Genomic DNA, 10318 nt, shown 5'->3' with positions numbered 1-10318 from the left:
GATAGATGAATCTGGCTACTAAAAACAGATGACCAGAAAAGAAAGTGGGAAGGTGATGGTTTTGAAAGCCAACACAACTAATACAGAGAAGTATACGTACTGCCCCATGTGCAGCATGCTGCTGACAAAAATCCAAAGTCACAACCCAAACTTTTGGGCACCCATCTTCCTTCAAAGCTACAACCTGAGTGCATGTATGGAACAGATAGCAACCAACCAATAATCAGAAAAATGGGAAAAGAAACCACACAGAATCAAAAATACATCTTACAGATGTTAACTAATTCAGTTCCCATTGAAGGCTTGGAAAGAAAAGAATATAGGTGTATTTACTATTGATAGAGTACAAAACTGTGTACGTGCAGAGCTCCATACCGAAAAAAAAAACAAAACAAAACCAAAAACTAGACCACCCACAAGACGCAGATCAGATTTTTCCACCATGTATGACATGTATGCAACTTCTCTTCTCAAGATATCGAAGGCAGAAGGAAAACAGGGGCTGACAACCGAGGAGAGAGAGAGAGAGAGAGAGAGAGAGAGAGAGAGAGAGAGAGAGAGTAGCATACTGCTGCGGCTGTTGGAGAAGGGGAGCTACTGCTGCTGCTATTGCTGGTGCCTTCTCGGACTTTGGCGTGTTCCAGTAAGAAGGAGGGCAACGACCGAGAGATCCGCGTCTTCAACAAGCAATGGAAATGGAAGCCATATCAAGAGAGGCCGGAGTGGAAAAGGGAGATCGATAGACAGTTGGAGAGAGAGAGAGAGAGAGAGAGAGAGAGAGAGAGAGAGAGAGAGAGACTTTACGGATTTGGGGATGGGTGCGCGATTTGGGGATGGGGCGAGGGAAAAAGGGTTTGGGAGAGAAATGGCGCGAGTGATTTGGGAAAGTGCCGCTCATTTTCAAATCCGAAATAGTGTACGTTTACCATTGTTTATAACAAAAAGATCTATTAATAGTCGTACATGCAGGAGGGACCAATTTATGGACGGTTAAGATTTTATTATACAAGAAAATTATAAATATTAAACACATAAAACTAGACAGATTATTTGAATGGTCTGGATAACTCTACATCATTGCCACTGTTTTCATGAACGAGCCACCACTATTTAACATCTTGTACAAAACTCACAAGCTTTTACAAAAGAAAAAAAATTATAAACCTATCTTTGGAAAGGGGAGGGCTCTATAGGCCCCACCATGGTGTATATTTTTCATCCACGCCGTCCATCCATTTCCCAAGATCATTCTAAGGTCGATCCCCAAATATGAGCCTTAAATAAGTCTTAACCGAACCACAAAATGAGAAACATCTAGACAGTTGGACGTTCACCATTCAAAACCGAACCTACAGCGACGGATTAGTGACCTTCGCCGACGGATTTTAGCCATAGCTAAAGCCACCCCAAGTCCATCAGCTTTGCCCTTTTTTTTTGTAGTGTCAGTTACACCGTTTTGTTTAGACATATAGTGCACTATGTTGTGCCTAATGATCCTTTCATCTTTGTAACATTCATTAAACTTAATAAAAGTAAATTTTATACCATTGTCAGTCCTTAAAACCTTTATTTTATGTCCTAATTATTTTTTCACAATTGTCTTCCATTATCTTAATGTGGTGAAAACTTCGAATTTACGTTTCATGAAGTAAACCCAAACTTTTCAGAAGTAGTCATCAATGAATGAGACAAACCATGACGACCCTCCAACAAAAACCTCTGGCAATGGCCCCCATACGTCAAAGTACACATAATCAAGCACTCCCTTGCATACATGTTTTCCATATTTAAAAGATAAATTACATTATTTACTATATATACAATGCTCGCATATATCTAAATTAGAATTCTTAAAAGTTGGAATCAAACATCGATTAGACAGTACTTTCATGCCCCGCTCACTCATGTGGCCCAAGCGAGCATGCCACATACGTGCAAACCTTGAATCCGCAATAGTCGTTATCTCTCCACTTACTAACGTGCTTTAGATCAACCTGTAAAGATTTATATGCCTTTGCATTCTCATAACCACAAGTGCTCCCTTTAATACTTTAAGGATGTAAGACCCGTATCCTAGCCTGTACTGTTCCGTCGACTGCCGCGATCATTTCCGTCGAATTCCGGCAACCTGCGATGTATGATCGACGTTTACGCGCGACCGTAGGTCGAATCCTGTAGATTTGAGTCGACTTAATCCGAGACTTGTATCATTGCGACCACACCATCGCCGCGGTTCCAATGCTGCGACTCACGCACCGATGCGATACCCTGGCCAGAAGTGCGGGCCGGCATTTATTTCGAAGAAAACACCACGCGTTTGTAATCTCAAGAGAATCTCTACAACATATCCCATCAATCAATCACTTACATCAATCAATCAATCCCATCAAGGGTCAAGTACACCATTACCTCACACCCATCCCCAAGCAACCCATAAGTCAAAAGTTTCTTACACACCCCATACCCTTTTTACACAATCTACCCTAAAAGTCAACAAAAATCTTACACAAGCCATCCCTCTCTCACATCTATCGCCCATCTCTCACATCTCCTTACAACCCTCTCTCTCTCCCTCATTTCCCAAGCAAGAGAAGTGCACACGTCCAAGCTCTTCCATGTGAGAGAAAAGTGATTTTTGGTGGCCCACTTTCTCATCCCAAATCCATCATCCTAGTCATTCAAACCTCATCTTCCACCATCAAAGTGAGACACAAGAAGATTGACGTTTTAACGGACCGAGAAGATCGAACGGTGGGTGCTTATTAAGATAGATTGTTCATGTTTTTGATGATGGGCCAAGTGAGGCCTACCGATTGATGGTATGGATCTCGCTTTGGACCCTTGATGTGGCCGATGGACCACCTTGATCCTCATGATCAGTCCATGATGGGGTCATTCTCCATGGACCCCATCATGATGTTTATTTTCCTTGTATGGATAGGGTCATCTAGACCTTACATTTGGTGGAGAAAGGATCTCCACCGTTGATCTTTGATTTAGTGGGCCTACATGTATTGGGACCCACTTGATGTATGATTTCTTATAAGGGAGGGCTCATAGTGGCGGAGCCCTCCATCACACATGTCCCTCTTCCTCTCTTTCTCTCTCCCTCTCGTTATATTATTTATTCTGTATATGATGATGTGACCATGTGGCCCACTTGGATGTACCCCACCTTAATGTGTGCCTTATTTACACCATCCAACCATTGGTGGCCTACCTAGGCAGCATGCTTGCAGGTGGGGCCCACCTTAAATATGCCTCATATCTAAACTGTCCAGCGTCCAAGGACGCTGGACGTTGCAGCACAAACAGGAATGCACTGACGTGCAGTGCATTCAGTGTAAAAAAGAAAAAGATATTTATATTTTCAAAGTATTTGGGTGGGCCACTCATGCAGGCCCCACCTTGATGTACAAATTCAATCAACGCCGTCCATCCCTTTCCTCAGACTATTTTAGGCGTTGAGCCGCAAAATGGGGCTGATCCAACTTTCTAGCGGGCCATACTTCAGAAAAACAATGATTTTCACCATTTAAATGCACCTATATTTTTCTACACGCCGAAAGATGTCCAATATTGGGCTTAATGGATTTGTTATGGTCTGTAGAGACCGATAGCTGGGGTGGATCTACCTGATGCGGGCCTCATACACGAAAAACTGCGATATTCCGTGATTTCAAAAAAAACAAAATTTAAAATACATGCAGCAGACGCTCCTGTTGTTAGAGACGCAGGCAGCGCCTGCTGCTGGCGGGCGGATGGACGACAGCAAACCCACGGCCCCAGCCGTGGGCCCCACCATGATGTTTGTTCATCATCCAACCCGTTCATTAGGTGGGCCCCTTCCTGAAGTTGGCCCCCTTCAAAGATTAGCAACATCCAAGGCTCAGGTGGCCCACATCATAGGAACAACGGTGATTGAGCGGCTGCCATTGAGCCCCTTTTTGGGCGTATGTGAGTTTTGGGTTAATATGAAATTTGTTTTTCTTTTCATCCAGGTCAGGGTGATCTTATCAACAGGTTGGACGGCGTATAAACATTTTGGTAGGCCCCAAGTGGGCTCCCATGGTGTATGTGTTGTACCCACACTACCCACACCGTTGGACAGGGGACCACTATGATGTGTGTGTTTTATCCATGCCGTCCAGCCACTTTGGCTGGACTGATGGACAGCTAGGGACCCCCCACCATGAGGCATGTGATTTATCCATGTTGTCCATCCCTATGGGACCCACCATGATGCTTGTGTTGCATCCAATCTGCTCGCCCATTTTAAAAGCTCATTTTATGACATGAGCTAAAGAATGAGTCAGATCTGTAGTTCAAGTGGACCCCACCATTTTAAGTAGTGGTCAATGACGCCCATCGTTCAAAAACCTCTAAGGGCCATAATAGCTTCTCATTAAGTTAATATTTGTTTCCCACTTCACCTGTCACTATGTTAATTTATGATTAGGTTGGATGGGAAACATATTTTATGGTGGGCCGTAGGAATTTTAAATGGTAGAATTCATTATCACCACTTATCTTGTGTATGGCCCATTTGATATGCATAGGGCCCAGTTAGGGCAACCCATTTAATATAAATGGCCATGTTATTGGGCCCATCTTGATGTAATTGTGGCCCGTTGTTGAGGCCCACCTTGATATGGGTATAAGGCCCATGGGTTATGGCCCATTGCAACGTACATAAGGCCCATTGGTGCGGCTCATTGATGTGACCCACTTGATTATATAAGGCCCATATGATACAGCCCATTTGATGTATTTGAGGCCTATGGGTCGAGGCCCAATGAGATGTATATAGGTCCATTGCAATGTGTGATTCTCCATAGTTTGTGTAATAATGTTTTATGGCGGGCCATGCCTTGGGAGCAATGTCAGTTTGATGTCCACATTGTAATAATGTTGGTTAAATGTCCACATTATGACTCTCCCTTGGGCCATTGATAGGCTCATACTAGTTATATGTAGGTCGTCTAGGCCCATCTTCGGTGTAAAGATAGTTTATTACTTTATAACATGCTTAGTGCACTTCCATGATTCACTCGCATACGCATTATATGTATGCTTGATATGAATGTTTGATCGTAGCATGAGCCATTGGGCTGAGACATTTACGGGACTCCTTATGAGACAGAGTGCCCCCACATGAGCGTGTGGTACGCGCAGGATTGCTGCATGATTTGACGATGTGACTCATGCATTTCCCATATGTGTGACTTGATCACTGCACGCCTTAGCGACATCATAGCTGTGGCCTGTACAGACACATCGTGGATGGTCGTATAGGATACCGAAAATATTGGCTCTAGCATTGTGGGCACTTAAGATGTCCTTGGGTGAAAATTTCATAACCTTTTTTGTACCAGGAAATGCTCCAACGTCTAGATTGAGTGGATATACGAGCGCCCGAGTGCCGAATACCAGTAGATCGCGTCTCCTACTGTGTCATGGTCGGTTGGAAGGGGATGTGGCCTTATCCGCCCGAGTGAGGGGGCTATAAGCTAGGCTGTGTTTGACCAGCTCGCAAATGAGTCCGCTATCGATGAGCCGGGTAGGTATTGGCAGACTACTGGTCAGGCAGATAGTGTGGTCTCTTCCACTTGCTTAGCTGTGCAGCTAGGGAGGAGGCAGTCAGTGTGAGTGTACTAGACCCCGGTGATATCCAGAGAGGAACTGTACTGCTATGAGTACTTGATGAGGACTGACATGCTTGCTTTGCATCTCGCATATTATTTTTTATTAAATGAAAATAGAATCATTATATTTAATTAAAATAAACTAAAAAACTTAATAGAAAACTAAAATATCATTATTCATAAAAAAAACAGATTAAGAAAATCACCACCGTTGGATCTATAAACGTAAATTGTCTATCGACGATGGACGGTGCTGTGTTGCCCCCACCATGAATTGTGTTTTATCCACATTGTCTATCTGGTTTTTTTTTTCAGACAATTTTAAGGAATGACCCAAATGGAGGAAGATCCAGATCTCATGTGGACCACACCATGGGAAACAACAATGATTGAATGCCCGCCATTAAAAGCTTCTTAGTGACCTTAAAAGTTTTAAATGAAGCCGATATTTATGTTTACCCTTCGTCAACAGGTTGGATGGTAAATAAGCATTACAGTGGGTCTTTGGAAGTTCTTAACTGTAAATGTTCAATCACCACTATTTTCTTATGGTGTGGTCCACTTGAGATTTGGATCTGTCTCATTTTTGGGCTCATGCCATAAAATGATCTAAAAAAGTAGATAGACAGCATGGATAAAACATATATGCAAGGCCCGTGTCCTAGACCGTACTGTTCTGTAGGCTTCCGCGGTCCTCCCGGTCGAATTTCGGCGACCCGCGATCTGTTGTCGATATTTACACGTGATCCTGAGTTGTGTCTTGTATATCAGAATCGGCACGACCCGAGACTTGTACCAGTACTACCGCGCCGTCGCCGCAGTTTCGATGCCATGTCTTGCACGCCGATGCGGTACCCTGGCCAGGAAACGTGGGTCCGCGTTCAGTTCGAGGAAGACATTGCGCATTTACAATCCCAAGAGAATCTCTACAACATGTTAAATCACTCTCATCAATCACCTCTCATGTCAAGTACAAAACCCCATCCCCAAACAACCTCAAAGTCAAAGCAACCTATCCCTCACATGTCAAAGTACACATTACTCATCACTCACCTTTTCACCCATCACACCCATCCTTCTCTCTTACAACCCCTCCCTCTCATCTCTCTCTCTCTCTCCCATTCTCCCAAGCAAGAGAGGTGCACGTCCAAGCTCTCCCAAGTGAGAAAAGTGAGTGTTGTGTGTGGCCCACTTCCCACCTCTAGATCTATCATCCTAGCCCTTCATCTCTCATCACCTTCCATCAAAGAGGGACACAAGGAGGTCGGCGTTCCATCGGACCAAGGAGATCGAACGGTGGGTGCTTCTATAGGCTAGTTTTCATATTTTTATGATGGGCTAAGCGAGGCCTATCGATCGATGGTATGGATCTCACTTTGGACCCTAAGATGTGGCCGATGGCCTACCTTGATTATCATGATCATTCCATGATAGGACCATTCTCCATGGACCCCATCATGATATTTACTTTCTAAGTTTGAAAGAGGTCATCTGGACCTTCCATATTGGTGGAGAAGGAATCTCTACTGTTGATCTTTGATTTAATGGGTTCACATGTATTGGGATTTACTTGATGTATGATTGAATGCAAGGGATGACTCATAGTGGCGGAACCCTCCATCACACGTGTCCCCCTCTCTTTCTATCTCTCTTTCCCTCTCTTTTTCATATTTTTTATGTGTTATGATGTGGCCGTGTGGCCCACTTGGATGGACCCCACCATGAGGCATGTATCTTATCCAAGTTATCTATTGGTGGGACCCACTTTATATGTGTTGTATCCATACCATCTATCATTTGGTGGTCCACATGAGCAAGGCCCACCTTATATACGTGTGAGCCCAAACTGTCCAGCGTCCAGGGACGCTGGACGTTAACTTAAAAAAAGAAAAAAACAAATATTAGCTTTGGTTCAAAGCTATTGGGAAAGGCTGTCCATGTAAGCCCTACCTTGATGTATGCACCCAATCCACGCCGTCCATTTCATTCCCCAGCCCATTTTAGGCGTTGAGCCGAAATGTGAAGCCAATTCGATTCCTAGGTGGGTCATACCACAAATGCTAAGGGGTTAGGCTACCAACGTCATTTCTTACTTTTTGCATAGGAGGTTTGGAGTGAGTTTTCACTTATGGGACCCATATTGATGTATTTCTTATATCCACACCATACGTCCATTTTCTGGCACATTTTAGCTGTGGAGCCCAGAAATCTACTCAATCCAACCATCAGGTGGACCACACCACAACCGATGGTGGTAGTGGGAGCACCCCCTCACGTCAACCATGCGGACGTGGGGTGGGGGCATCCCAACCATGGACCCCACCTTGATGTATTTGTTTAATCCATGCCGTCCACCACCTTCCCCATGTAGTTTTAGGCTATGAGTTGAAAAAAGAGACAAATCTTAATTCTTAGTGGGCCGCACCGAGGGAAACAAAGTCCCACTATTGGAATTTTCTAATACCTATTGTTGTGTGTATAAGTGGTGGACTTATCCATTATTAGACTCCTTTTGTCCATAAAGAGCTGGTCGATATAATAGACGGATTGGATTATCTACTAGTGGGCCCCACATAGTAGAATAAAATAAAAAATAAAGGAAGAAAGAGAATTTTAAAAATTTTGAGGGTGGAAACCTTACTGGGTTGTCACCACACGTGGACCCCACCTTGATGAATTTGTTTAATTCACACCGTCCACCATCTCCTCCTTATAATTTTAGGCCATGTGCCAAAATTTTGAGGCAAATATGAGTCTCGAGTGGGCCATACTAAGGGTATTGATGCGCATCTGTTGAAACACTCTAGGGCCCTCTTTAAAGTCTCTTGTCATCCAAACCAGTCCTAGTCAGAGTTTATTTGACATCATTCGAGGTGGCCAAGACGGTGAACGAATTAGATTATCACTTAGGGTGGCCCACACGGCAGGAAACAGTGGTGTTGAACGTCTACCATTGAAACCCTTTTCTGGGTCTAGAAGTTTTGTATCATTATGAAATTTGTTTTTCCTCTTCATACGGGTCTATGTTACCTTATCAACAGATTGGATGGAAAAATCAACGTTATGGTGGGCCCCACGTGGGACCCACCTATTATTTGGAAGTGGATTGGTTGGCATACCACACACCAGGAGGCGGCTGGTGTGATTGACGTCAGCAAGTTCTGGTGGACCACACCTTGATGTACGTAGTATATTTGCACCGGCCATCAAATTTGGACGGTGGGCCACACCTTAATGTATCTATTATATCCACATCATCCATCCCTAGATGTGGGTTCCACCTTGACGGATGTACTCTAATCCAACCATCTGTATAGCGTCCAGGTATGGACGCTGGACTCGGTTTATATAATAATTATATATTATTATATTATATATATGTATTGTGTATATATATATATATATATGAACGTGGTGGGCCCCATATGGGACCCACGTTGATGTATTTATATACTATATTGTATATAATATTATATTATATATGTGGTGGGTTCACGTTGATATATATATATTATATCTGGTGGGCCCCACGTGGGACCTACCTTGATGCAAGTATCTTATACCCACACTGTCCGTATTTGGACGGTGGTGGGTGCAGCACACTGTGATGTAAGTGTAATCCACTTTGTCGGTCCAATAAGGGAACGTGGACCCCACCTTTGATATGTTTATGGCCCATCTGTAAGGCCCACCTTTGATATGTTTATAGCCCATTGTTGAGGCCCACCTTGATGTGCATGAGGCCCGTTGTTGAGGCCCACCTTGATGTGTATGAGGCCCGTTGTTGAGGCCCACCTTGATGTGTATGAGGCCCATTGTTGAGGCCCACTTATATATATATATATATATATATATATATATATATATATATATGAGGCCCATTGTGAGGTATGCGAGGCCCATGGGTTATGGCCCATTGCAATGTATGTAAGGCCCAATTGGTGCGACCTATTCGATGTATATATGAGGCCCATGTGATTAGGCCCACTATAAGTTTGGCCCCACGAGGGCCACTCCTTGGGAGCAATGTTGGTTGAATGTTCACATTAATGGGCAATGATGGTTAAATGTCCTCATTATGATATTCCCTTCGGGCCTTTGTTAGGCTGATTACCGATTTTGCTTGTCGAGGTCAATTATCAGTGCCGGTTATCGATACCGATTATTGATACCGATTATGAGTATGTGACAGCATAGCATCATGATACATGCCCATACGCATCATCTGCATGTTTGTTATGATGTGTGGTTGACCATTGCATATGTCATTGAGCAGATTGTTATGAGACTCCCTGATAGGCGGAGGTTATCTCACGTGAGTGCACGGTATGCACAGGACTGATGTGTGACTGGATTGTATGACTCATGCATCTTGCATTGTGACTTATGATTACTGTACGCCCTAGCGACATCAGGGCCATAACCTTTACAGGCATATTGTGGATGGCCAGATGAGACATCGAAAATCTTTTTGAGCATCGGGCTGCCATAGATGGCCCTGGGTGAAAATTCCTAAAACCCTCTTGGTACCAGAGGACGCCCCAACGTCGAGACCGAGTGGATATACATGAGCGCCCGAGTGCCGAATACCAGGAGGCCACGTTTCCCACTATGCCATGGTCAGTTGGGAGGGGGTGTGGCCTTACCCACCCGAGGGAGTAGGCATAACTAGG

The sequence above is a fragment of the Magnolia sinica genome, chromosome 2 (assembly GCF_029962835.1).
Source record: "Magnolia sinica isolate HGM2019 chromosome 2, MsV1, whole genome shotgun sequence".
Taxonomy (NCBI): domain Eukaryota; kingdom Viridiplantae; phylum Streptophyta; class Magnoliopsida; order Magnoliales; family Magnoliaceae; genus Magnolia; species Magnolia sinica.
Note: the sequence above shows the minus strand (reverse complement) of the source record.